This window comes from Mustela nigripes, chromosome 13, assembly GCF_022355385.1.
Source record: "Mustela nigripes isolate SB6536 chromosome 13, MUSNIG.SB6536, whole genome shotgun sequence".
Classification (NCBI taxonomy): domain Eukaryota; kingdom Metazoa; phylum Chordata; class Mammalia; order Carnivora; family Mustelidae; genus Mustela; species Mustela nigripes.
The window spans coordinates 55,205,514-55,233,427 of NC_081569.1; the positions used below are offsets into that span (position 1 = coordinate 55,205,514).

The following is a 27,914-nucleotide window of genomic DNA, read 5'->3' on the forward strand; positions in this document are numbered from 1 at the left end:
CACGCAAAATGCTACCTCGGGACATCCTGCTGGAGGCAAAAGGCCAACCTGGCCTGTTTCTCAGCAGCTGGATTGACAAGCCAATCCCCTAGGATGATGACAGCTGTGTGTGTGTGTGTGTGTGTGTGTGTGTGTGTGTAGACATACTCTGTGTGTGCTTATCTGTGTGCACGTGTATACAAACACACACACATCTATAGCATCCGTGCTGTATATGCTCTCAGCTGTCTGGGTTGTGTATACACACACACACAAGTACTCAGATTCCAGATGTGCTGTAAACTTCCCATTTCTAGTCTATATGAAATGGATAGCCTCCAACTTTGCTTTTTGTCCCTCTCGGTCTGAAAGGACATCACCCCCTCTTCAAGGTACTCTCAGAGTGTCACTCAACCCTTCTCTACTGCGTCGACATGTTTTCACTTTGGGGATCTTTCAAGCACTAACACACCTTCTGACAGGCAAGCGGCAAGCGTGAGGTTAAACAACAACTTTGTGTTTCTGGGCAACCCATTCACATGTCCTTTTATTTTTATAAGCAGGGAAAGGAAATACCAATCTCAATAGATAGCAACATAAACCCTAAACTCCCAGACCTTGAGGTTTAACGTGGATTTGCCTCTACTCCATAAATCACTGTCCTAGATTCTACTAAGTGGAGCTAAGCAAGCTATATCAATATTTTGTCTGACAACACAGATGCAGTTTGGAAACAAGTGAAGGAAAAAAAAGGTTACAAGTCCTGGAGATTCTTGGACGTTTCTCTAAATCTCCTATGCAATTAGAGAACGCAAATTTGGATGAATTTTAACAGATTAAAAAGAGAATTGTAATGAAGCCAGGATTTCCTCTTGAAGAATTTTTATTCAAAAAGTGTCTGGGATAACTGTGCACAAAGGCAGCAATGTATACTTTAAATGAAAACACAGTGGGAAGCAAAAGGTTAGGGCCAGAAAAATGAAAAACATCCAAAATTTATCTATCTTGATAAAATGATTATTTATATGTGTCAATGTATATTGTAAATACTTTAAATCCCCAAATAAGTCACTCAAACAACTCTGAATATACTATGCGTCCCCCAAACTGTGCAGCTCAACACGTAGCCTCTCCTCTTAATTATCTTATTTAAATTTAGCAGCTCTTTCTATTTGAGGCTATCATCTGATGATGAGTCATTTTGGAGGTTTTCCTCTAGAAATAATTGACGACAGAATTTTGGCTTTCCTGCGGCACAGTGTTTGAATCTCATGTCATCCACGTGCCCTGTTTTTTACTTCAGTGACAAAATGAAAACACACAGGATGAATGGACTTGAATTCAAATAGCATTTGAGGTCACGGTGCACAGCGTAGGTCCTCCGTTGGGGACAGAACTGGTGTCCTATGTTGGGGAGAAATCATGAACCAGTTTGAGAAGTTGAGCAATGAGAAATGAACATAGAAATAAATACCCGTCTGTGAGTACAGCAGAAACACAAAACCTAAGAATTCCCTAAAGAGTGAGGGAGACGTGGAGGAGATGATGGGACTTTGTATCCTAGCGACATACCTCCTTCACTGTGGCAACAGTCGGTATAATGGAAAGTCTCTAATCGTATACAGTGAACTAAAATTCACACCTCCGATGCCAGGCCATGTGTTTTCTCCCCTGAAAGACACTTTGGACCCTCCAGCAGAAGACCTCTTTTCCTCCTCAGTGCTATTTCTGTGCTCTCTGCATAGATCCACTGCTCCACTTCTCACCCTCTGTTGTCCTTTTATTATTTACATGTTGTTTTCCTGGGCTCGACTGTGAACACCTGGGTAGCAACTGGGAATCCTAGTACGATGTCTTACTTGAAAATAGGTGTTTTATGGATTGGTGGATCAATGGATCGGTGACGAATAGTAACGATATCAAGCTGAAAGCTTGACCCTAAGAGTGAAAAGACTGCTGAGACATGTCATATCAGCTTTTTCACTATGGCTTCCCTCAATCGCCTTTCCCTTCATAGCACTTCCTTAGAAAGTTCCATTTTCCCTTTAAGTCAGGTTAGGAGTAAAATTTCGGAATGGCCTTTCTAAATAACCTTAACGAACTGAGCCACCCAGGCACCACTCTAAATAACCTTCTTTTTTAAAATAGGACTACATAAAGCATGATGGAGTCATTTAAAAGGATTTTGTTCTCCTTTTCAAAATAAATTCCTTCAATGAGATGAGGGCCCACCAGGGAATGTTCCTGGCCAAGAAAGAGCACTTTATGACCTGCTGGTCTGATGATGGATCTGAGACATTTTGCACGGGTGCCATGAGTGTCAAACTATATGAATGATACTCGGACTGTGTCACTGTGTTTTCCCTATTCCATACTAATTGTTTATGATATCCATTATAGCTAAAAATCTTCTGATTTCCACCCAAACCTGAAATTTTTAAAATATTTATTTATTTATTTATTTATTTATTTGCTAATCTTGGGGGATAACTTTTGAAGTGGTACGTAAAATACTCTGGCATAAAAGAACCTGATTTTGACCTGATTTTTAAAATTTATTTACCTGATGTATGAGAGAGAAAGCACCCCCGAGCAGGATGAAAGGTGGAGAGGGAGAGAGAAACTCAAGTAGATTCTGAGTTCAGCCACAGAGCTTGACTCGGGACATGATCTCATGACCCTAAGATCATGATCTGAGCTGAAATCTAGACTGATGCTTAACCGACTGAGCCACACAGGCATCCCTTGAGTTGATTTTGTTTTTGACCTTTAAGTAACTGAACTATTTTTTAGAATATTTGCAATATCCATGTAGTTAAAAGTGTACCTTTATTTGGGATACACTGTTTATTTATAAAATATTCCCCTGCAGCTCACTTCTATATTTGCTGCCAATTGAAAATGAAAAAGCTAAGCGTTTTACTTGCAGTATCATGGACTTTCATTACTATTGCAATTGCCACTGATCAGAACAAATGTTTCATTCCTATTTATCAAAGAATTATGTTTCACCCGAAGTTACATAATAGCTAGTTGAAAAATTAGATCCTAAGTCTTCTTCTCTACAGGATATCCTCATATGGGTCATTTGACCTTAAACTATGATTGATGACCTTAAGGATATAATGGAATCTACAACTGATTTTCTTTCCAAATAGAAAAAAAAATAACAAAAATGTAGGAATCAGAACCAGTGTTACCCTGTCTTCTTATTTACTATATAATTATTTCAGGCTTCTACTGTTTTCCTTGAGCCCATTCTCCAAAGCCTCTCTTCTTTAAAAATATGCACAGCTTCTGTTCTGCCAGGCTTATGGGCATCTCATTCCCATCACCTCTTATCCTACTGTAAGAAGATCGCATCCTCATAGTCAAGGTAGAGACAGCTGACTATACTGTGGATCCCATGCCTGCCCCACCCCCATCTCTAACTCCTTCGGGGACTTCTTTCTGTCATAGTGCAGATCAGACTTTTATCTTCAGCCTCAACCTTCCCACCAGCATATTGATGTGTTTACGTCTTTCTAACTTTAAAAAGTCCTCTAGCTACTGCACCACCACTCTACTTACCTTCACAGTTAAAGTGTTGGAAACCATACTGCCTGTCACTTGACCTACCTTACCTTCTTTTTCTTCCTAAGACACAATGCAGTATGGTTTCTGAGGCCATTAGTCCAAAAACAAACAAACAAAAAAGAATGGCTTTACCACCTTGGTAGGTACAATGGATGCTTTTCAATTATTTTCCTGACCATACTTGAATTAGAGAAAATTAGGCACTCAGTTCTTGAAAATCATGCTTGCTTTGGCCTCCATGAACGGTGTTCTCCTCCTTCCCACTTTTGTTTCCGATTTCTCTTGCTTTCCTTTACAGTATCTTATGTCCTCCTCCGCTCTGTTATCTATTCCTCAATCTCAGTTTTTCTTCTTGTCTTCTCATCTTATAAATCTCTCTTTAGTGAGTGACCTATCTACCTCCACTTTCATGGGTTCATGAACTAATTGATTCCACAAATATATTTATGACACAAGGTAGGCAGAGGAACACCAGAGCAGCATCCCTAGTCCTGACCTCTTTTTTGACCTCCAAACCAATATTGCTATCAAAGTCCTCCTATTCGACAATACCATAAAAAGGGCCTATAGGCACCACAAGTTAGTGATCCCTTGATAAATGCAGGTACCAAATAAGGAACCAGTAACTGATTACTGAAGAAATTACTGAATTTCCCCTGACTCTTTTTTCCCTATGGCTGAATGACAGAAATCACCATCTTGGAGAGAGTGGTTCAGGATTGTAACACTAGTCACTGTTCTGGGCGAAGGCTTGCAAAATAGCCCTGCCCCTAGCTGCAAGTGGTGTTCCTAGACCTTGCTTCCTTGAAATTCTCCAGGGCATGTTTCTCCAGGTCCCCAGCTCTCTGAACCCTTGGTTTCCCTGACCGTTGACTCCACGAGGCCTTGACCTAGCTGAATGGTGGTGCCCTGAACTCACTTCCTGGCTGTCACGCACCCACACACACACAGCTTAACCCTTTCATTCCTAATCCATCACTCGTTGACCATGTAGGTCACAAATCTGAGAGTTGAAATAGTTTGTCAGAGTCCCAATGCTTTCATAGTTGATACACTTTTGCTAAGGTGTAATTCATTTGATATTTTGACAAATTTTGAAAATTAAAATCTTATGTATGGTGACTCAAAAACCTGTGTATTAAAAAAGACCAATTAAGTTAGCTCTTATTTTTATAAGGTGAGTTACACATGTTTGGTATTTACTTTCAACATTTATGATAACTAAAGTAGAATAATAACTGCTTGCAATTTCCTACAAAACTCTTGTAGTCAATTTCTTTGTTAGGTACCTAAGAGTGCTTATTTACAAAGTGCTCCACTGGTAGTCCACTTTGTGGGAATTTTAATGAGTAGATTTGAAAAGTTAATTAAAACATATTTTTAAAACATAGTTTATAATGTAGCACTTAACTGCAATCTAGGTTAAAACCTGGCTACTTAAGACATTTTAGATGACAAGACTATGAGAAGGAGAAACTGAATTTTAAGAATTATGAATGTATAGTTAAGCTGCCCTCTGAGAAATCCTTGTAGGTTACAGAAACTCGATGACAGAGAAGATAAGTTGTTTTTTTAAAGTCCCTATTAGGAACAAGAGACGTTCAAGAATATTCATCACTCTTTAGCTTGTAATCTTAAAACAGAAAATGGTCTAAATGCCTGACATGTGGAGGGAGGGAGTTCAGTTTTGAGGGTAAGGGGTAGAAGAAGTCCTGTAGCTGTGATCTTCTGTAGGAAGTCAAAGGAAAACAAGATCTATTTAGATCAAAGACTAGATGTTTGTTAAAAGCATCTCCATTTGTACAACAGATGTTCCATATAAAATTTTTCTACATATATATTTCAACCCGAGCTAGTTATCTGGAATTTAGCCTGTAGTCAGCCAGGACTTAGAGGAAAAGTCCAAGATAGTCTCTGTTGAGTGATAAAATAGGCGAATTCAGATGAGACTTAAAAGCAGCAGAAGAACAAGAAAAGTACAGAAGGAGAAAACAGGATGAGTTATGGAAAAGTGAAGAAAAAATAACCAGATGGTGTGGAAGTGGGCAGAATTCACTCGTTTTAAGGACAATATATAGCTTGAACTTTCATTGCCTTTGGTGGACTCCATTCGGCAGTGCGAGGTTTACTTTCAGTTTTCACAAGGTTACTTTCCTATTGCTTCTGGGGATGAGTAGCATGATGTTAAATACCAATCCAATTTAAGCATCAAACTATAGGTAAACCCTGAATTTTATAAAGAACGTAATTCAGTGAAAGAATGCATATAATGGGGCAGCTGAGTGGTGCAGAGGGTTAAGTGTCTGACTCTTAGTTTTGGCTCAGTTCGTGATCTCGGGGTGGTGTGATGGAGCCCTGCCACAGGCTCAGTGCTCAGCGGGGAGTCTACTTGGGATTCTCTCTCCCTCTGCCCCTCCCCCCATGCTTACTCACATGCTTTCTCTAAAATAAATAAATCTTAAAAAAATGTGTATCATTGGGAAACCTAAATCTTTAAATACAACTTATTGATAAATAAATCAAGCAGAATATTGGTTAAAATCATTTAAGTTTATTTTTATAGGGGTTCCAAATCTTCAAAAATCCCCTTTACTTTGAAGCAGATAGGACACCAAACAACATTCTATATAGCATCCTGATCTAATAAAGATGAGAGGACTCAAATCTTAGCAACTGTATGTCTCAAATGCCTTGGACCTGCGACATAATGTGCACGCATCTGTTTTACACACCTGTAAAATGTTAGCACACTTTGAGCACCGTTTTCGTCTGGAAACGTGTTAGACTTCAAGGGGAATCTGAGAGCAAAGGACAGAGATGGAATGGGTGAAGGAAGGGAGAAAAGGAGAAAAAGTTGAGAGGTAACATGGTTTTGTGTGTATGTGTGCGTTATGTATGGGAATTTTCACACGGAAGGCGTAATATTATTTCCCTACTGAGATCTCCTCATCCTTCCTTTTCATTTGGTAAACTCTTGAGTATATTCTCATTGAGTGATTCTTTGGGGGCTACCTAGATGCCCTGACCTGGCTGGCAGCGGAGAGAGGGCTGATTTAGGGACTGGCTCCGAGAATGTTCTAACAACATGCCTTACATGGCCGCGTGAGGGATTTAGGTCCTTTTAAGGGGTAAAGATTGCCACACACCAGGCTTGAGTGTGAATAAGCTTTCAGACCTTCATTTGCCTTTCAGCTCACCTTCTCGCTTTATATTGTTATTAATGAGAGACTGTTCCTACAGAGAGAGTTGTTTTTCAGGGCTGGGTATAAGTTAATATATTCCTTGATTTCTTTTTCTGCGCATGATAGAGGTAGTATTGAATAATGCTTCAAAATGCAACCTCAGGCCAGAAGGCCTGGGTTCAAATGCTGGCCTGGGCATTTTTAGCTGTGCTTGGACAAAAATGAACTCTCCAGGCCTCTGTTTACTTATGGAACTGGGAATTTTGTGCAAATTCTAGGGGTTTTGTGCAAATGAGCTATTAAATGCAGAGTGATTGGATCAGTGGGTGATACATAAAGTGTGCTCAGTGAATGCTGTTACCATCCTGTTTCTATGTTTTCTGTTCTGTCCTATTCAGTTTTATGAATATCATCTTGTTTTTTTTTTTTAAGATTTTATTTATTTATTTGACAGACAGAGATCACAAGTAGGCAGAGAGGCAGGCAGAGAGAGAGGGGGAAGCAGACTCCCTGCTGTGGGACCTGATCCCAGGACCCTGGGATCATGACCTGAGCCGAAGGCAGAGGCTTAACTCACCGAGCCACCCAGGCGCCCAATAAACATATTATTCTTGAGGGTTAGTGGATGCAGTCTATGGCCATAAGTTTTCCCCTTCTAGAAAGCATCTTTTAATAAGCCTTTTCTCTTCACATGTTCAGAGCACCAGGTAACCTGAGAATGGGTACATCATTAACATTCTTTGCTCAGAACAATTGGATACAAATCTTTAGGGAAAAAAAAAATTGAGCATTTGATAAGGTCGAAGTGTCTTAAGGAAATAAAATATTTATTGTGTATTCAGCTTCAGAGGAAGCTGGCCCGTTTTGAAGCCAGGCCCAATTTTTTAAGAAGGCATTAGGTCGCCAGAAAGATGGTGCCACCAGCACACCGCCACCTCCACTGAGACGCCTCTTTGTTGACTCACACCTGTGAGCCCGTAGCCCATATTACTGGCAGTCTACAGATTTTGGTCTGGGAAAGAGGTTTCTAAAATTTATCTGTGCGATCTAATCTGTGAATATCTAATACCTTTTTGTTTTTATGACCTATTACTGTGTTCTTTATTTGTCTTAGAATTTATTTTTAGTATGTTCTCTACCTATCTTTGTGAGAGTAGTCACAAAATAAAATGGCCCACCTTAGAACAGCATACTATTTCTAGCATGTTTGCTACAATAAAGAAAGGATGAAGAGATAGAAGCTAAAGTTTGTTTACTGAGGGGTGACCGTGTGCCATCTGTCCTCCTTAGTCTTCATAGAACTCAGGGAAGTCTCAGGATCAGAGAAATTGACTGACTTGCCTCAGGTCTTCCTGCTCATAACTAGTCAAAGAAGTTCAGGAGTGCAGAGTACCAAATGATGCTTTCATCTCACCTAGCCCACCACCATCCAACAATGATCAACTCCTGAGTCCCAGATATTTAGAAGTCACAGATCCAGCTATTTCTCACCACCCCCACTACTACTCTACTAGTCCAAGCCTCCATCATCTCTTGCTTGGATAATTTATTACAAGAGGGTCTGGATTGGTGTCTCTGCTCTACCATTGACAACCTACAGTCTATTCAGATAGCACGTCAGAAGAATTCCACCTTGATCAGAGCCAGAGCCAAAGCCTTTATGCTGGCCTAAGAGATCTGCTGAGTCCCTGACCTCATCTCCTACAACTCTCTCTTTCTAAGTGTTTGTTCTTTTTGTATTCACTCCGGCATGAATATTTTTTATAAATAACGTAAATGTGTAGTTATGGGAATAAAGATAAAACCTACTGAAGGGTGTTATGAAGGCTCAGTTTTTGATACTAGAAGAAGACAGGGAATGGGAAAGATACATGCAAGCCTACGTGGGGCAGAGGAGGAGAGAGCAACCACATTCTTACACCTTAAAGGATAGGAGCAATAAAGATGGTGAGAATGGATTCTGTTAGCCTCAAAATAGAGAAAAACAGAAAAAAGCAAGTTTTAAATTCTTATAGTCTATAATCCATGAGTCTGGTGCAATAATGCATGACTTTTTTATCACTTAATTCAGGTCTGTGATCAAATGGCATCTTCAGAGAGGAATTCTCTCACCATTGTATCAAAAACAGAGTAGCCCGCCATCACTTTTTTTTTTTTTTTAAAAGAGGAGAAAAAGTAGGGGAAGGGCCCACTTCCATCACTTTCAGATACCTTGCCCGCTTCATTTCTCACAGTCCTTTTTTCTCGAAGTTGCATTCACTTTTTTACTTACTCACTTTGTCTCATCAACAGCTCCATGAGACCAGGGAACAGTTAGTCTTACTCCTAATGGATCCCTACCGCCTAGAAGAGTCCCTAGCGCATCAAAGTGATTAATAACTATTGGTTGAATAAACAAATGGGTTAAAAGGAAGTGAGACAGACAGTTGAGGCAGCAAGTGCTGATGTTCACTTAGGTTAAGGGAGCTGCTCAAATCAAATGTTTGCTTGATGTCAGAATGAGGACTGAAATCCACACTTCAGCTCATGGTGCACCGATCTTCATATTGTAACAAGTGGCCTCTCTTTAGAATAATTTAGTCTATCTTGAGAACCGTGTACAAAAAAGAGTTCCAAAAGTCTCTTTTTGAGTAAAAATGTTACTCTTATTTTTAGCATTTAAATCTGAGGGCTCATACTTCAATATTGCACAACTACTTAGAAGAGCAGAATGGAAAATCTGTGGCTTTTCCCCAAAAGTGTTTTCCTAAGAAAACATTAATGTAGATGGAGTATATAATGAAAAGTGAATATGGGAGATGATAGAGGGATGAACGAATCAAAAGACCTTATTATTTTCTTGGTCTGAGTTTTCTCTAGAGGCTGGAAACTCGTTTGGCCACCACCACCACCATCATCGTATATATCGAACACTTGTTCAGCACTGAGCATTGCCCTAGATGCTTGACAAACATTTTAATCTTTAATCCTCAGAATCTTGCAGTCTCATTTTATGGGTACAGAATCTGAGGCTCAGAGAGGACATGTCACAACTAGGAGGTGACAGAACTATATTCACATGAAATTCGCTAACTGCAAAGCCTTGATGGCATCCCACTATTTCCCAAGACAGAAATCATTTCTAATATGTCATTCAGAGTACCTCAGTGCTAGCTACGTTATAGATGTTCAAAATATCCAGAATAAAACTTCAAGTTGGAAGGAACTTTCAAGATCAGTTTACCCAGGAAGGAATCTATGACTAACCTTTTGGAATAACACTTTAAGAAATCTCTTATTTCTTTAGAAGCAAATGTGGATAGAGAACCGAGGCCCTTGTTGCCAGTGGTTTTTTCACTATACCACAGCCCTTTTGGGTTGGTTATTATGAATATGGTGCTTCTAATTAAGCTGCTAAATTATCTACATAATTATATATATAGGATTGTATCTCAAATGTGCAAATTATCGCTATTTAATAGCATTCCAATTCAAATTCTTCCGTCTTCCACACAAGTAAACAAGAAAGTTAAAGCTTGGTCTGAATCAGAAAAAAAGATAAACAAAAACAAATTATTTTAAAATCGTACCCCCATCTCACACATCCACCCTACAATTTGTATAAAGGGTCAGATGCTGTGGAGGCATCTGCTTAAGTGTGTATATTACACATAAGCTCACACCTATAACCTGGCAAAACTCCTTCTGTGATGTAAGGATTACAGAAGCCCAAATGGTGAAGAAACCCACTTAAATCCTCAGGCAACAGTAACGTTACCAGAGAATTGCGGTGACATTCGTATGTTCATATTTGCTTTTCTCAAACCATCAGCCTGCAGACTGTAAAAAACGCTGGCCCCAACCAGGAGATTATACACCAGGTAGGGATGCCAAACGCAGTTCACACAAAGTAATTACGGTAAAAGCTGTGAGTTTTACTACTGCTTGGGGAATACTTTACACATTTACTTTTCCTCTATGAAAGGAACTTGTGCTAAGAAACCACTGCCTTCTCTATGCAAATGAAAAAAGGGGAATACCTGAAGAAAGGGTAAAAAATGCAGGTTAATTTCTACATGAGCCTGGTCAAATAATTTTAAGAGTCAAACACGGTGGGGAGAGGGGTGGCGGAAGTGAAGTAAAAAGCCTTCTGGTTTCTGAACTGGCTCTCCTTCCTTTGCATTTTCCTCCCAGGGTATAATCTGATTCAGAGCAGGAACATACAGTACAGTTAACATTCAACTTTAATTGCAACGAGGTGACAACATACTGGGTAATGAGTTGTTTATGAGTTGTAGATGTGTTTACAATGAGTTGACAATGTGTTGGATAAAGTGTTCTTCTAAAGTTGTAGATCTATTTACAGTGAGCGGTGGGGGATGTTCATTAGTTGTCGATTTGTTTGTTTACATTGTTTTTGATTTGCAATTGCTATGAAACAAATTGCGCATTGATGAAGGATGATTGTTTGTGTGCCTTAATGATTTACTGCAGTAGCTTGTCTGAAAAAGTACTTAACTCTGCCTCATCTGTCAGTTTCCACTGCAAAAGCTCCTCGTCACAATAGTTTTATTAGCACAGCATGGACCATTTGTAAGAACATTATGCAGCTAAGAAATCTCAGGACTTTGCTATTCAGACCATTGTATTTGGGCCAGCAGACCTGAACCAAATTCTTTCTGCTTGGTACACATTTATATCTTTTAAAGTTAGAACGTGATTGATAGTTGGTTTTCAAACTTCTAGTTACAGAAAGGAATTCTACAGATCCTTTGTAATGCCAGGGACAGCTCATTTTCAACCTTAACTTTGAACCACTAAATTCTGCAGAAAGGCTTTAAAAACAGAATCAGACTAATTTGAGGGTTATAATACAATTTTATGAAAATATATTTTAACATACTCTAAGACAAGAACAGTGTGGGTCCTCTATTTAAAAACTCACAGTAAGCCAGTGCGATTTGCATCCGTATGTATTACTTCTCTATCTTATGTATTGAAAAGCTTTTATTGATGGAAGGGAAGAAATGAGAAAAGAAACGTACTCCACCCACATCTTCACCGTCTCAAAATTCATTCACTCCGTCCCTTTCTACATGTACAAGACCCATATGTATTCACATAAGGAAGCTGATGTACACTGTGCTTCATTTATATTCCATTCAGACATTATGATAAATAAAACCATCTTGTAATAATTTGAATGGAAAAATTATGAGCCAGAATTCATGGGCCAAGCCAAACTAAAGAACCTGTAGTCTTCAAACCATCAAGAATGAAGTATTGTGGTTAATACCTGGGATCTAAGAAAGAAAGAAAGAAAATTAGAAGAGAGAAAAGAAACCATTAAAAGCAAGAATAATATGAGTTCAGTGAATGGTAAATAACATTTAAAATTTCAAGGCATACTATCTTATTTAATCTACAGATGGGCAAAAAGTAGATTTTTATCCTGATTTTAAATATAAAGTGCCTGAGACCAGGAGCCTACATTTTTATGCAAAACCTGTGATTATAAATACTGGCTTTACTTTTCTTAAATACATGGAGCAACTTCCCCTTATGGAAAGTCCCCATTTTATACAGAAAGCATGTGATAGAACCTGATGGCTTCTTGAAGTCTGACATCTACAAAGGACAGAGATAACCCAAACGTTCTGATTCAAATCTGGTGGTGTTATTGTCAGTTCCAGTTCTGTTTTGTTTTTATTACGCTAGAAGTAAAAATCCCAAAACATGAGCCAACACTTTTCCTTGTTTAATTCATAGATAGAAATCTAGTGATTTTTTTTTTCCTCCTACTGGTAAGCTATTTGCTATAATACATGTCCATCCATTTGGAATTTTTAACTTAGGGAAAAATGGGAAATTTGATGAAATTCCACAAAACTGGTGTTCTCCTAAGCTCTTGACCCTCACTTTTTTAGAAGCACCCTGAACAGTAAGACCTATTAAGTCTCACTTCCATGCTTGTCCCCGAGGAACATATATTTGCCTCTAAACCAGAAGTCACCTTCATAGACACGATTTCCCATGCTTCCTAAGAAAAAGGAAGACCTTTTAGTTGCCGAAAACACGTCAGCTAATAGACACGTGAAACAATTATTTCTAAAGATAAAACCTGAAAGGTCCCAAATGCTAAACTGGGCTTTTGGAGACCATGTAAGGGCTCTCCTTGACTAGCACTGGGAGTGCCAAAGAAAACAGTGCTCGCATTTTCCTCTTCCAGTGTGCCATTTACCACTGCGAGCTTCCAAAAAAATAAATTCTCCATGCTTTCCAACATGCTGACCCTAAAACAAATCTGTCATTGGAATCTAAAGAAAAGGCACTGGACGAAATGCTGAGCTGTCACTGCTCCCGGGGAGTCACGTTCGCATATTCATGTTGGAAAGGATTTCATCTTGGAGGCTTCTGTTCATCTAACCAGATACTTTGCAAGTAAAAATGCATGAAATTTAAACCAGCTTTTCACATGGCCATTTTTTATGGCAGACCATTTCAGCAGTGTAACAGGGGTAGACACCTATAAATGTATAATGTGATGGATTCGATTGTAATGCAGCCTGGATACATATGGAGGTAGTGTTTGCCCTTCAGTGCAAATCCATTTTTATGTCAAAAGGAATCCATTGAAATTAATAGGGCATTATCCAAGCAATAAGTAATGTTGTATATACAATGCAAAAATTTCTAGCAGGAAGACAAATTTTCTCTAAATAATGTGAAAAATAACCATGCTAAGAGATAGGAAGCGCATTTTGGTGAAGCTCTGAATACCATTTAGAAAGAAAACAGGCGGAGAGAGGACTGCGATCTTTAACCTTTGGTGGAATAATACCTATGAGCAAGAGAAATGCATTATTTTCGAGACCCATGTTTATGTTGGACACAGGCTCACAGCTTTATGATTATTAGTAAATGCCCCAATGTCACTGCCCAAATTTTGGCTCTATAATGCAGTTTACTTGACTGACCAAGCAGTTATTTTATTCTTTCATATATGGATTAATTTAAGGAATATCTTTGGCATTCCTATCATGTGCCACAAAAGCAAGTTCGACGGGGAATAGAGAAATCAATGCAGCAGGTATGGTCTTTATTTGATTGTGTTGAAGGTGATCCTGTCTGTTGTTGAACCTGATTTGTAAACTTTCCACTGAAGCATAATTTTTAATATTGAATTATTCTTTGAGTCCCTTGACTATTTTTATATTTCATATATATACATATGTATATATTTCTTGTGCCCAGTGTTTCTTAAAACATGACCTGCTCCCCTACTTTTGTTCTTACTTTTTATCACTTTATCTACTTTTTTACTGTAGGGTATGCTCGATTCCCCCCCGCCCATCCCCAAGAGGCATTTTCTGACCATAAGGAAGGCAGTACACCCAGCCCTTAGCTGGTATTCTATACATACTAATGTTTCCACCCCACCCTCAGTATAAACTACTGGCTTCTTAATTCCTCTTGTGCTTTACAGAATTTCATGAAGAGCTTTAAAAGGGAGTTGGGAACTGGAGTTATATTCATATACAATCAATAGTCCTTTACTTTTGCTGTCACTACTAAGTCACTGATAGCCACTGGCCAGATCTGGAATGACCAGATCCAGGCATCAGTTGATTGGGACAACTTGGTAAATGGTATCTTTCTAGTGGTCAGGTTCTCAAGAAAAGGAGGGCTACAGACAGACATTTGAGAATGGGAAAGGCCAGGGGCTGTAGCTAAGTGCTGAGTCTAGTTTTTCGTGGCATCAGGTAGGGGTACACAAGAAGCTCAATAACTATCAGGAAATCCAAAGCAAATGAGGAAAGGCACAAAATATAAATGGGCACAAACAAGCCACTTAATAGAAGACCATGAACCTGAAGAGTCAGAGAAAAGATAAATTCTCTCAAGGCATGTTGATAAGACATCCAATGTCTCAGAGTTGATAGAACTTGGGGAGGGAGAGACAGCAGGGAGTGGGCCCCCCCCCTCCCAATAGCAGATTCTAAGCAGCAGGACACTCATTATAGCTGAAGCCCACAGAACATTTTTTCCTTTTAAAGAAAGTATACAGCTGATGACTATGATCTGAGGATAGAAGTCTACACCTTGCCTTTCTCAAACCTGAATGAGGGTTCTTCCTTAGGGTCTGTGAGGTGACCACCAGCTGGGCCTTACTGGCTGTTTGAGCCTTGACCTCTTCATTGACCTCCAGGGCAGGCACACAGAAATGAGGAGACTTGATATAAACATGTCCCTGCCTCGTTAACCTCCTGCCATTTGCACACGTTACAATGTATTTCCAGCACTTTTGTTGTGAGGAAATTGCTTTTTTGGAAGCTTTAAGCTACAAAAGTTGTTGAACCAAATGTCAGATATTTATTTGGAATCAATAAAACTGATTATGTACTGGGGAAAGGGTGAAATAAGTACAACCTTCTTTGAAAAGGGAGTTATGCCACCTCACTTCCGTGATTGTGGCCAACGGACTGAACAAGGGGACCGCTGGCCTGTTCAACCAGTCGATGCTCACACAGGGCCGTGGATTTGCGCCAGCGCTCAGACCTTTCTAACTAGACTGTAAAAGAAGTTTGTGGCACTTCATACGTTACCTAGGACAATTGAAAAGAAGAATTATCCACTCATAGCAAGACGATGTTGTTCTCCCCATCTTCCAAATAAATGTTCACAAGCTGCACACAGTGTGCAAGGACAGACCCTTGCATCCAGCTGAACAAAAAAGTTGAGGATGGGTCATTTCGGAAGAAAGCAACTTGTTTTATTTTTGTTTTGTCTTAAAATGATGTGAGGGATAGAAGTGATTTTCCTGCTGGATGAGAATGTAGAAAGGTTACTGGGTATGGAGAAAGAGAGGCAGGATCTAGCTGTAAGTTCCCTAGTGGTCAGACTGCCTCTCTTCGGCACAGAGCTACAGTTTCCAAAGGTGTGCTACCTGGAGATTTTCTAAAAATGAGGCATCCTCAGCTCCACCTGCGGTGATCCTGATTCAGTTGATCTGGATGTTGATGCAAGTATCTGCAGTTTTGATAAAATACTTCATGTGTTGTTTAAAGGTAGATGGTTTATGGATCACATTACAAGAAATACTAATCGAGGGTCTTGGAGGAGTTGACCCTGATTTCCACCCATAAACAATGCAGTCCACACTCCTCAGAGTATTTTGAAGAAGTTTCTGAAAATCTCACTAATGGGCTTTGGTATAGAAATATCTCTAGGTCTTTTAGGAAAGGACCCACTAGTAACCACTTAGATCTTCCCAAGTAATTCAACTGTTAAATTTCATATTGGGAGAGAAAAAAGGAAAAAAAATTCATACTGAAAAGTACAGAATAAGGCTTTGAGAGATAGCAGATCTTCAGATAGAAAAAGACATGTCATCTCCCCCTTAGAACAATGGAAACCTTAACCAGCAGAATAAACAGGCCAAGTAGATGATCAGAGATTTCATTGTGAAAAGAGAAGAGCTATCTAACAGTAGACCAGACTATTTATTTGAATTTTTCTATACCCTTTAAATATCAGCTTTTTCGATGTTACTTTTCAGAGACTGTGACCTTTTAAGAAGTGAAAAAGCACCAAAATGCTATACAGTATATTGAAGCAGTTTATCAAAATGTCACCCAACAGTTGATGCCAATTGCTAACAAGATATTGTGTTTCCTTATTTAATTGGCCAGCTTGCCTAATTATGGCTGTTTTGGGATATCTATCGATGAGCTCTTCCTGAAGAAAAAGCATCATTTGAGGCAATTTCATATAAATATATGAAGAGAGAATATAAAGTAAGGGAACACCCCCAATGAGAATTATGACTGGGTAATAAAATTTACCTGTTTGCCCGGATCCCTAATTTATAGAAACATCTCCATAACATAGCCAACACAAATCTGGATAATTGCCAATTACCTATGCTGCTGTACCTTCCAAAAGTTATCTTGGCGTACAGCTCAACAGAAAAATAGGAAGTTCCTTGGAAATTACTCACAAAATGTGAATACCACATGTCAGAATCGGTGAGCTTTGGAAGAACTATAAAGAGTTTTCATTATTTAGGTCTATGAAAGCAGAGGAAACAGAAATATATCTAATAATGCAAGGCAACGGAACCAGGAAATTTATAAGAAGGCTTAATCTGTGGATTTTACTTTAAATATTGGGCCATGTTCAAACTGAGACATTAAAAAACATTATCTCTGGCTATAGCTGTGATCACTCAGAGGTCAGAAAGAATGGGATGTCAAACTTCCCAAGGTTTTTAGACAAAGGACTTGTAGTGAGTCCTTTCCCTTAAGCTTTCTTTTTTTTCCTCTCTTATGTGGACATGAAAGACAAAACCTTAGCACATTCCACAATCAATGGAGAAGCTGTCCAGTGCCACTTATCTTAAATACTGTATTATGTTATTTATGACCCCTTGGCTGAGGCTTTAGATAATTGTGGGAGTAAGTTAGTCTGTGCTCTGTAGGAATGCTAATAAAAAATTCCAAATCTTAGTGGATTAAACAGAATGATACCCAAACTCATTGCTCCAGATACTGTCACCAAAGTGTTACTCAGCTTGGGGAGCTACAGAAACTATATGAGATTTAGAAAGTGATCTTCGGTTCTGTCTACAGTGTTCACTAGGTTTGGAGAACTTTCTGGGGATGAAGTCTGGACATGTCCGGTTTGCACAGGTTTCAGAGATTCTCAGCAGGCTTATACCAGGGCTTGTTTAAACCTGACAGGAATAGTATCTGCAGGGAAATTAAATCTTGAAGCCTTTAGGACATACCTACCCAAAGGTTACAAACCTCTTGATGAAGGTCACTCTCGAGTATCGGGCTATTCCACGTAGTAAAATAGAAGATTTTGGTGTGCGCTGAAAACAATATTATACCTTAGAAGTCTTACATTTCAAATCTTCTTGGGATCATCAGTTGCTTGATCTTCTGTGGAATAAATATTGGGTGAATATGCTGAGTTCCTCCAGCTTGCTTACTGATGTAGACTTTGCCACCAGTCAGGCCTTGGATTTGTTTGAAAAGATTAAGCAGTCGGAGCCCTACTGGGATGAGAAAATTTTACCTTGGGTTTAGAAACACATGGCAAAAAAACCAGAAGACAAACTTGTTAAGGCTTCTTGAACTGCTGTAAAAGTATCATAAAAGCTACACATGGATTGGTGTCTCAGAATAAATTCTTTAGTCAAATTAACATCTCTTAATCAGTAGTACTTCTTCTACCTGAAAGTTAGTAGGAGAGAACTACTCAAGGAACTCTGTAAAACCAGTTCCCTCAAATCAGATTTGATACAGGACAAGGGTGCTCTCAAGTCTCTTGAATATTAACATTTTGTAAGAAAACTCTTTAAAGTAACACACACACATACTTTCACACACACCTCAAAACCTTGAGTACTGCTCAACTGCAGGAGCTGCGATCCGTATGTCCTGTTAAGCTAAAGCAACCACAGTGACACAGTTAATTTCACGCCTGCAACATTTAAAAAGCTGACCCCTAGACAAAATTAAATGAGGTAAACAGAAAGTTAAAATCCTTTAAGCTGCTAAATTAACCATAACAAAACCAGCCCCTGCTTGGGCGCGTTTGGGGAGAGGGTGGAGAGAGACAACCTGGCCTTGCAACTTCTTCTCTTATATGGAAGGCATGACAGACTCTTAAGAACTCACACTGTGGCTTTTGTCAAAAATACCTGAAAATGTCAACTGCTAGTTTGGAGATCAGCATTTTATTGAAACTATAATTCTTTTCTTTCTATTTCCCTCCGTGAGCATAATTGCATTTAGGTTGCTGTAAGAGAGAGAAATACTATTTATTCATTCATTCGTATACAAAACCATTTATAAAACTTGGAGAATGTTATAAATACTGTTAAAATGAGATGATCATTTACATAATTTTGATTCTAAAAACAGTGAATTTATTCAACCTAGTTCTTTGAATGTAGCCTGTGTGCAAAATGGCAGTGCTATCTAACAAAAATATGTAGTAGGATTCTGTACAGTGTTGCTTCTTTCCTGAGAACATTGAGAAGGGACAGTGGCTCACGTAATAATTTTCAAATATCCAAATTAACCATGAGAGCAGCTTCAGGATCAGCTATTAGAAAATATAGGATGGAAAAAAAGAGAAAATATAATAAAATGAAGAATAACAAGATAGTTAACCTGGCTTACCCACTAGAATTCCAACCTCCTACAGACTCAGGGAGTGTGAATGAAATGGATTCCATAAGATAGGTGTGAGATGGTGTTATGGCCTGAACCATGTCCCCTAAAAATTCCTTTGTCGATGTCCTAACCCACAAAGTTACTGGATCTGGAGATAAGATCTTTATGGAGGTAATTAAAGTTAAGTGATATCAAAAGGATGGGACCCTAATCCTGTAGGAGTGGTGACCTTATGAGAAGAGAGACATGACGGATGCATATACACAGAAAAAAAAGACCATATGAGGACACAGAGAAGACCACTTATAAGCCAAGAAGATAGGCATCAGGAGAAATAAAAACTCACCATATCTTGCTCTTAGACTTCAGCCTCTAGAATCACACACACACACACACACACACACACACATACAGATTTCTTCTATGTAAGCCACCCTGTCAGTGGCATTTTGTACTGGCAGCCCAAGCCTACTAAACTAAAGTCCATGGATGACCCTGTGTATTCTACCTTTATCCTGCACCTGCTACCTCATTGTCATGTTCCCAAGGTGCATTTGATGTTCCTTTTTGTGGACATCTGATAACAGCTGATACTCCTGTCTTGTCTCCTATTGCTCACACTGTTTGCATTTCAAACATCTATGTAGCTGCCATGATGGCCTGGGCGATTCTTCAGTAGTCTGCGGAGAATGGAAAAATGCCTCTAACTTATGAGCTCTATTTTGACACCAGAGCCCAGTGGGGCTTTCAAATAACTCTCTGTTATTTGAGACACTCTAAACAAACTGGCATACCAGACACTTTGTTGTTTGCCTTATTTTTATAATAACCCAACTTGCCCCAGAAATATTCCCCTTACATTTGAATAAAACTGGAATTTTATTCTTCCAACTTAAGAGCCATCTCAGCACAATGTTATAACCAAAAGAAATTTAACTCCAAAGCCTTAAAAATATTGCAAGTGTTTTTGAGATATACTTGGTATGTAAAATATTAGTCTCAGGTGTACAACAAAATGATTCGATATTTGTGATCAGTGCTGGTTAATATACATCACCACACAGAATTACAACTTTTTTCTTGTGTTGAGAACTTTTAGGGTCTGCTCTCTTAGCAACTTTCAAATATACAATACAGTATTACTAACTATAATCCCATACTGTACATTAAATTCCTGTAAGTTATTTATTTTACAAGTGGAAGTTTGTCCCCATGGATCCCCTTCATCCATTTTACCCATCCCCTGGATTTTTTATGATTTTTTATTCAACATGTAAGTGAGATCATACAAAATGTCTTTCTCTGACTTATTTCACTTAGCATAATGTGCACAGGATCCATCCATATTGTCACAAGTGGCAAGGCTTCATATTCTTTTATGGTTGAATAGTATTCCATTGTGAGTGTGTGTGTGATGTATATGTATATATTATGTGTGTGTATATATATATATACATATATGATATATATATACATATATTTTATATATATATAAATATATATAAATCTTTATCCTTTCATTCATTGAAAGACACTGAAATTATTCCCATACCTGGCTTTAGTAAACAATGAAGTAATGAACATGGGGGTGCTCATATCTTTTGAGTTAATGCTTTTGTTTCTTTCAGATAAATACCCAGAAGTGGAATTGCTGGATCATATGGTAGTTCTTTTTTATTTTTTTGAGAAATTTCCAGAGTTTTCTATAGTGGCTGAGCCAATTTATATTCCCACGAACCGTACTCTTCATCCACATCCTGACCAACTTGTGTTATTTCTTGTCTTTTTGATTATAGCCATTCCAAGAGATATAAGTTGATGTCTCATTGGGTTTCAGTTTACATTACCATGATTAATGATGTTCACCATCTTTTAATGTACTTATTGGCCATCTGTATGTTTTCTTTGGAAAAATGATTATTCAGATTCTCTACCCATATTTTAATTGGATTTTTTTGCTACTGTTCTGTGTGAGTTTTTTATATGTTATGAATCTTAATATCAGATATCATTTGCAAATATTTTCTCCCATTCATTGGGTTATCTTTTCATTTTGTTAGTTTCCTTTGCTGTGCAGAGCCTGTCTACTTTGATTTTAGTCTCATTTATTTATTTTTGCCCTTGTTTCCTTTGTTTTTGGTGTCAAATCCAAAAAATTATTAAGATTGATGTTAAAGACTGATGTTAAAGAGACACCAATGTGTCTTCTAGAAAACTTATGATTTCAGGTCATACATTCAAGTTTTTCATGCGTTTTTAATTTAATTTTTGTGTATGATGTAAGATAGTGGTCAAGTTTCATTCTTTTTCATGTGGCTGTCCAATTTTCCCAACACTGCTTATTTTTTTTTTAATTTTTTATTTTTTATAAACATATATTTTTATCCCCAGGGGTACAGGTCTGTGAATCACCAGGTTTACACACTTCACAGCACTCACCAAAGCACATACCCTCCCCAATGTCCATAATCCCACCCCCTTCTCCCAAACCCCCTCCCCCCAGCAACCCTCAGTTTGTTTTGTGAGATTAAGAGTCACTTATGGTTTGTCTCCCTCCCAATCCCATCTTGTTTCATTGATTCTTCTCCTACCCACTTAAGCCCCCATGTTGTATCACCACTTCCTCATATCAGGGAGATCATATGATAGTTGTCTTTCTCTGCTTGACTTATTTCGCTAAGCATGATACGCTCTAGTTCCATCCATGTTGTCGCAAATGGCAAGATTTCATTTCTTTTGATGGCTGCATAGTATTCCATTGTGTATATATACCACATCTTCTTGATCCATTCATCTGTTGATGGACATCTAGGTTCTTTCCATAGTTTGGCTATTGTGGACATTGCTGCTATAAACATTCGGGTGCATGTGTCCCTTTGGATCACTACATTTGTATCTTTAGGGTAAATACCCAATAGTGCAATTGCTGGGTCATAGGGCAGTTCTATTTTCAACATTTTGAGGAACCTCCATGCTGTTTTCCAGAGTGGCTGCACCAGCTTGCATTCCCACCAACAGTGTAGGAGGGTTCCCCTTTCTCCATATCCTCGCCAGCATCTGTCATTTCCTGACTTGTTGATTTTAGCCATTCTGACTGGTGTGAGGTGATATCTCATTGTGGTTTTGATTTGTATTTCCCTCATGCCGAGTGATATGGAGCACTTTTTCACGTGTCTGTTGGCCATCTGGATGTCTTCTTTGCAGAAATGTCTGTTCATGTCCTCTGCCCATTTCTTGATTGGATTATTTGTTCTTTGGGTGTTGAGTTTGCTAAGTTCTTTATAGATTCTGGACACTAGTCCTTTATCTGATATGTCATTTGCAAATATCTTCTCCCATTCTGTCAGTTGTCTTTTGATTTTGTTAACTGTTACCTTTGCTGTGAAAAAGCTTTTGATCTTGATGAAATCCCAATAGTTCATTTTTGCCCTTGCTTCCCTTGCCTTTTGCGTTGTTCCTAGGAAGATGTTGCTGCGGCAGAGGTCGAAGAGGTTGCTGCCTGTGTTCTCCTCAAGGATTTTGATGGATTCCTTTCGCACATTGAGGTCCTTCATCCATTTTGAGTCTATTTTTGTGTGTGGTGTAAGGAAATGGTCCAATTTCATTTTTGTGCATTGCTGTCCAATTTTCCCAGCACCAGTTATTGAAGAGGCTGTCTTTTTTCCATTGGACATTCTTTCCTGCTTTGTCGAAGATTAGTTGACCATAGAGTTGAGGGTCTATTTCTGGGCTCTCTATTCTGTTCCATTGATCTATGTGTCTGTTTTTGTGCCAGTACCATGCTGTCTTGATGATGACAGCTTTGTAATAGAGCTTGAAGTCCGGAATTGTGATGCCACCAACGTTGGCTTTCTTTTTTAATATCCCTTTGGCTATTCGAGGTCTTTTCTGGTTCCATATAAATTTTAGAATTATTTGTTCCATTTCTTTGAAAAAGATGGATGGTACTTTGATAGGAATTGCATTAAATGTGTAGATTGCTTTAGGTAGCATAGACATTTTCACAATATTTATTCTTCCAATCCAGGAGCATGGAACATTTTTCCATTTCTTTGCCCAACACTGTTTATTAAAGAGATTGTCCTTTAACCATTGTATATTTTTGGCTTTCTTATAAATTATTTGAAAAAAAAAATACACACATATATATGCATGTGTGTGTGTGTGTGTGTATTTATATATATAAATGGATTTATTTTAGGTTTTCTATTCCATTGATTTGTATGTTTATTTTTATGGTAATACCATACTGCTTTGATTACTATAGCTTTATAATATAGTTTGAAATTAGAGGACTGTGATGCCTCTAGCTTTGTCCTTTCTCAAGATTGCTTTGGCTATTTAAGGTCTTTTGTGGATCCATGCAAATCTTAGAGTTATTTATTTCTGTGAAATAGGGATTTGATTAGGATTGCATTGCATCTGTAGAATGAATATTTTAACAATATTCTTCCAATCCATAAGCACAAAAATTTTTTTCATTTATTTATATCTTCTTCAATGTATTTCACCAGTGTTTTATAGTTTCCAGTGTCCAGGTTTTTCATCTCATTGATTATATATATTCTTGGGTATTTTATTCTTTTTGATGCAATTGTAAATGGGATGGATTTCTTTTCTCTTACTGGTAATTCATTATTAGTATGTAGAAATGCAATACATTTTTGTGTACTGCTATTTTATTCTGAAATTTCACTGAACTTGTTTATTCTAACAGTTTTTAAGTTGACTCTTTATTAAAGGTTTTCCATAAATGATATTATGTCATTTGCAAATAGTGAGAGATTTATTTTTTCCTTTCCTATTTGGATGCCCCCCCCCCCACCTTTTTCTTGCCCATGTGTTCTGGCTAGGACTTCTAATACTATGTTGAATCAAAGTGGGGAGTGAAAATCCTTGGTTGTTTCTGATTTTAGAGTAAACGCTTTGATCTCTTCACCTTTGAGTATGGTGTTAGCAGCAAGTTTGTCATATGTGGCCTTTATTATGTTGAGGAATCTTCCTTCTATTCCCAACTTTGTTGAGAGTGTTTATCATAAATGAATGTTGTTGAATTTTGTCAGATACATTTTCTACAGCTATCTAGATAATCACTTGATTTTTATCATTCATTTTGTTAAAAAGTTGTATTCTACACTGATTTGCAGATGTTGAACCATCCTTGCTTGCTAAAATAAATTGTACTTGATCATGGTGTGCGATCCTTTTAATATCTTGTTAAATTCAGGTTGCTAATATTTTGTTGAGAATTCTTGCATCTATGTTCATCAGGGATGTTGGCCTCTAATTTTTCTTGTGGTGTCCTCATCTGATTTTGGAATCAGGGTAATGCTGCCCTTATAAAATGAGTTTGAAAGTGTTTCCTCTTCTACTTTTTGGAAAAGTTAAAAAAAAATACTGGTATTCTTAATGGTATTCTTAAAGGTTTGGTAGAATTCACCAGTGAAACCATCTGGTTCTTGCTTTTGTTTATTGGGAAGTTTTTGTTTTGTTTTGTTTAATGGCTGATTCAGTTTCCTTACTAGTAATCAGTTTGTGCCAACTTTCTATTTCTTCATGATTCAGTTTTGCTAGGTTGTATATTTCTAGGAGTTTTCCGTGACTTTGAGGTTGTCTAATTTATTGATATATAGTCGTTCATATCAGTCTTTTAGAATCCCACCCGCTTTTTTCCTGCTATACTGCTATTAGAAAAACCTGCTTGAAAGATTGGCTGATACATGTTACCTTGGGTATCAGGAAGGCTCCCACCATCCTGATAAAAATAGCTCACTATGTTTAAACTGTTCATACAAACAATAAGGTTCATACTAAATAACTGCTTTCTTTTGGGAATCTTGAAAATTGTGCCAGGCCAAGGATGCCTACATGAGGATGCCACCAGTAAAACCCTAACTACTAAATCCCTAAAACACTAACCATCAGTAAAATAGTAAAACTGAGTCTCTAATGAGCTTCTCACAATTTGTTGCTGGAGTAATTAAGGGCACCCTGTTCAATTCTAGTCACAGAGGACTCAGTAAATCTTGTGCCTTATTTCCCCTGGATTTGCCCAATGTCCCCCACCTTCCCCTGCCCTAAGTTTGCTTTGTCTATCTTCACCATTAAAAAAAAAAATCATTTCATGGGTACAACTCACATACTGTGTTCTGCTAGACAATCATCAAAACTGGGAATGGTCTTGGGGACGCTGATACACTCTAATAGCCTTTTTCTCATTTCCCTACTGAAATTCTAGCTGTGCTCTTCAACTTCATCATACAAATTAATTGACAAAATGTCATTAGAAAAACTGGGATAGGAAGCCTCAAACTTTCCTTGCAACAAAAGCAGTGATTTACTCTCTGGAATCTAATCAAAACCTTAACCATAACCAAGGGAATGTTCAGTGAAGAAGGAATACATTTCAGTCAGAGAGCTCTGTGCTGTTTAACTTAACTGCTACCATTACCTACTCTCTAGCAGAATGTATAACAATGATATCCAACTATATGGTGTCTATAACAGACTCACATTAGATACAAAGACACAAATAAGTTGAAAGTGAAAGGATGAGAAACCGTGATAGTCAAAACATAATTCACTTATTCCACTGTCCCACTGTTTAGTGATGTTTTTAGGTAATGCTGAATTTGTGTGGAAACAAAGTCCATCAACTTATTTGTTTTAATTTTTTTTAAAGATTTTATTTATTTGTTTGACAGATCACAAGCAGGCAGAGAGGCAGGCAGAGAGAGAGGAAGGGAAGCAGGCTCCCCGCTGAGCAGAGATCCCGATGTGGGGCTCGATCCCAGGACCCTGAGATCATGACCTGAGCTGAAGGCAGAGGCTTAACCCACTGAACCACCCGGGTGCCCCAGTCCATCAACTTATTAATGGATAAACAAAATATCATACGTCCGTGCAATGGAATATTACTGAGCCATAAAAGGTAATAAAGTACTGAAGAATGCACAGCATGAACAAACCTTGAAGACATTATGGGAAATGAGAGGAACCAAATTAAAAAAGCCACATACAGTATCATTCCATTTTAATAAAATATACAGAATTAGTCATATCTGTGGAGATGGAGAAAAGATCAATGGTTGCCAGGAGTTGAGAGTTGAGGGAAGAATGGGGACTGACTGACTACTTGATGTCTATAGTTTCATTCTGGGGTAATGAAAAGTTCTGGAATTAGATAATTATGGTTATACAACACAGTAGGTATACTAAAAGCCACTGAATTGTATGTAATTCAAATGGTGACTTTTAGGTTATATGAATTTTACTCCAATATATATACTATAATTTAGCCTCTCTCAGCTTTTTTCAATTCTCTTCATCCTCTTCATCCTCTAGTCATCACCATAAAGTTTTGAAAAGCAACAACAATAATAAAAGCAATAATAATAGCTAACATTTTAGGTACTTATTTTGAGCCATACATCCTTTTTAAAATTTATTTTTTATTTTTTGAACGGGGAAAGATACTATTTTTTGGAGTGTAGTTGACACACTATGCTACACTAGTCTTAGGTATAGAAACTTAGTGTTTTGGCAAGTTTATACCTTATGCTGTGTTCACCACAAGCATAGTGGTGTATAGATATGATAGTATAACTATGCTTGTGTTCACCACCAGCAGGTGGTGTATAGATATAGATAGTATAACTACCATCTGTCATCATACATCACTATTATAGTATCATTGACTGTATTTCTTACACTGTGGGTTATAGTCCTATGACTTATTCATTCTTCTTCTTTCTTTTTTTTTTTCTACTTCTTCATTCTGTAACTAAAATCCTATATCTCTTTCTGTTCTACCCTCTTTTTCCAACCCCCATCCTCACCCCTCTGACAACCATGTAGTTTCTATATGTAACCATACAGTATCTGATTCTTTTTATTTGTTCTTTTTTTTCCCAAGATTCCACTTATGAGTGGACTCACATGGTACGTATCCTTCCCAGTCTGACTTATTTCACTTGTTATCCACTGGATCCATCCAAGTTTTCTCAAATGGCACAATCTCATCCTTTTATATGGCTACACACAATATCCATTTGTGTATGTGTCAGGGGTGTATGTGTGGCTGTATCACATTTTCCTTGAACAGTCTTCTGTTGATGGACACTTAGATTACTTCCATATCTTAGCTATTGTAAATAATGCTGCAATAAATACAGGGGTTCATATATCTTTTCAAATTGATGTGTTCATTTTCTTTGGCTAAATACACAATAGTGCAATTATCGATCATATGGTATATCTACTTTCAATTTTTTAAGAAAAACCCCATTCTGTTTCCACACTGGCTACACCAGTTGACATTTTCATAAATAGTGTACAAGTGTTCCTTTTTCTCCACATCCTTGCCAACACTTGCTATTTCTTGTCATTTTGATTGTAGCCACTCTAACTGGTATAATGTGATATCTCATTGTGGTTTTGGGTAGCATTTCCCTTGTGAGAGATATTGAGCATCTTTTCATGTCAGTTGGCTATTTGTATGTCTCTTTTAGGAAAATCTCTATTCATGTTCTCTGCCTATTTTTTAATTGGATAGTTTGTTTCTTTGGTTTTGGCATATGTAAATCCTTTATATATTTTGGATATTAATGCCTTATCAGCTATATCATTTGCAAATACCTTCTCCCATTCAGTAAGTTGTTTTTTGTTTTGTTGATGGCTTCCTTTGCTGTGCTTTTATTTTGATGTAGTCCCAATTGTTTGTTTTTGCTTTTATTTCCCTTGTCTTAGGAGGCAAGTTCTGACAGCAGATAAGCTGCAGAATTTGGATTTAAATGAAGGAAAAACTGCACTTTTAAAAATACTCTCTTCCTAGGCAAAAGGGATAGTGGTGAAACTACATGTGTGTGTTTTAATATTTTTTCACACCACAAATTCCTAAGGTTTCAGTGAGAGAATAATCGGAGGGATAAATACAGAGATTTGGTGGAAGTTATCTCTCCTTTTTGACACCAAAACATCTTGGGAGTATGTTTGTGTATGGAGTCTGTCA

The 27,914-nt window shown here is 37.9% G+C and overlaps 1 long non-coding RNA gene and 1 pseudogene across 1 annotated transcript in view; both read left to right on the top strand.

The window, feature by feature from the left end:
• LOC131998687 (uncharacterized) overlaps nucleotides 1–27,914 on the top strand; it is a 112,124-nt gene that overhangs the window by 28,990 nt on the left and 55,220 nt on the right. The gene's annotated exons all lie outside the window — the stretch shown is intronic.
• On the top strand, nucleotides 15,115–17,937 carry LOC132029171 (COP9 signalosome complex subunit 5-like; annotated as a pseudogene).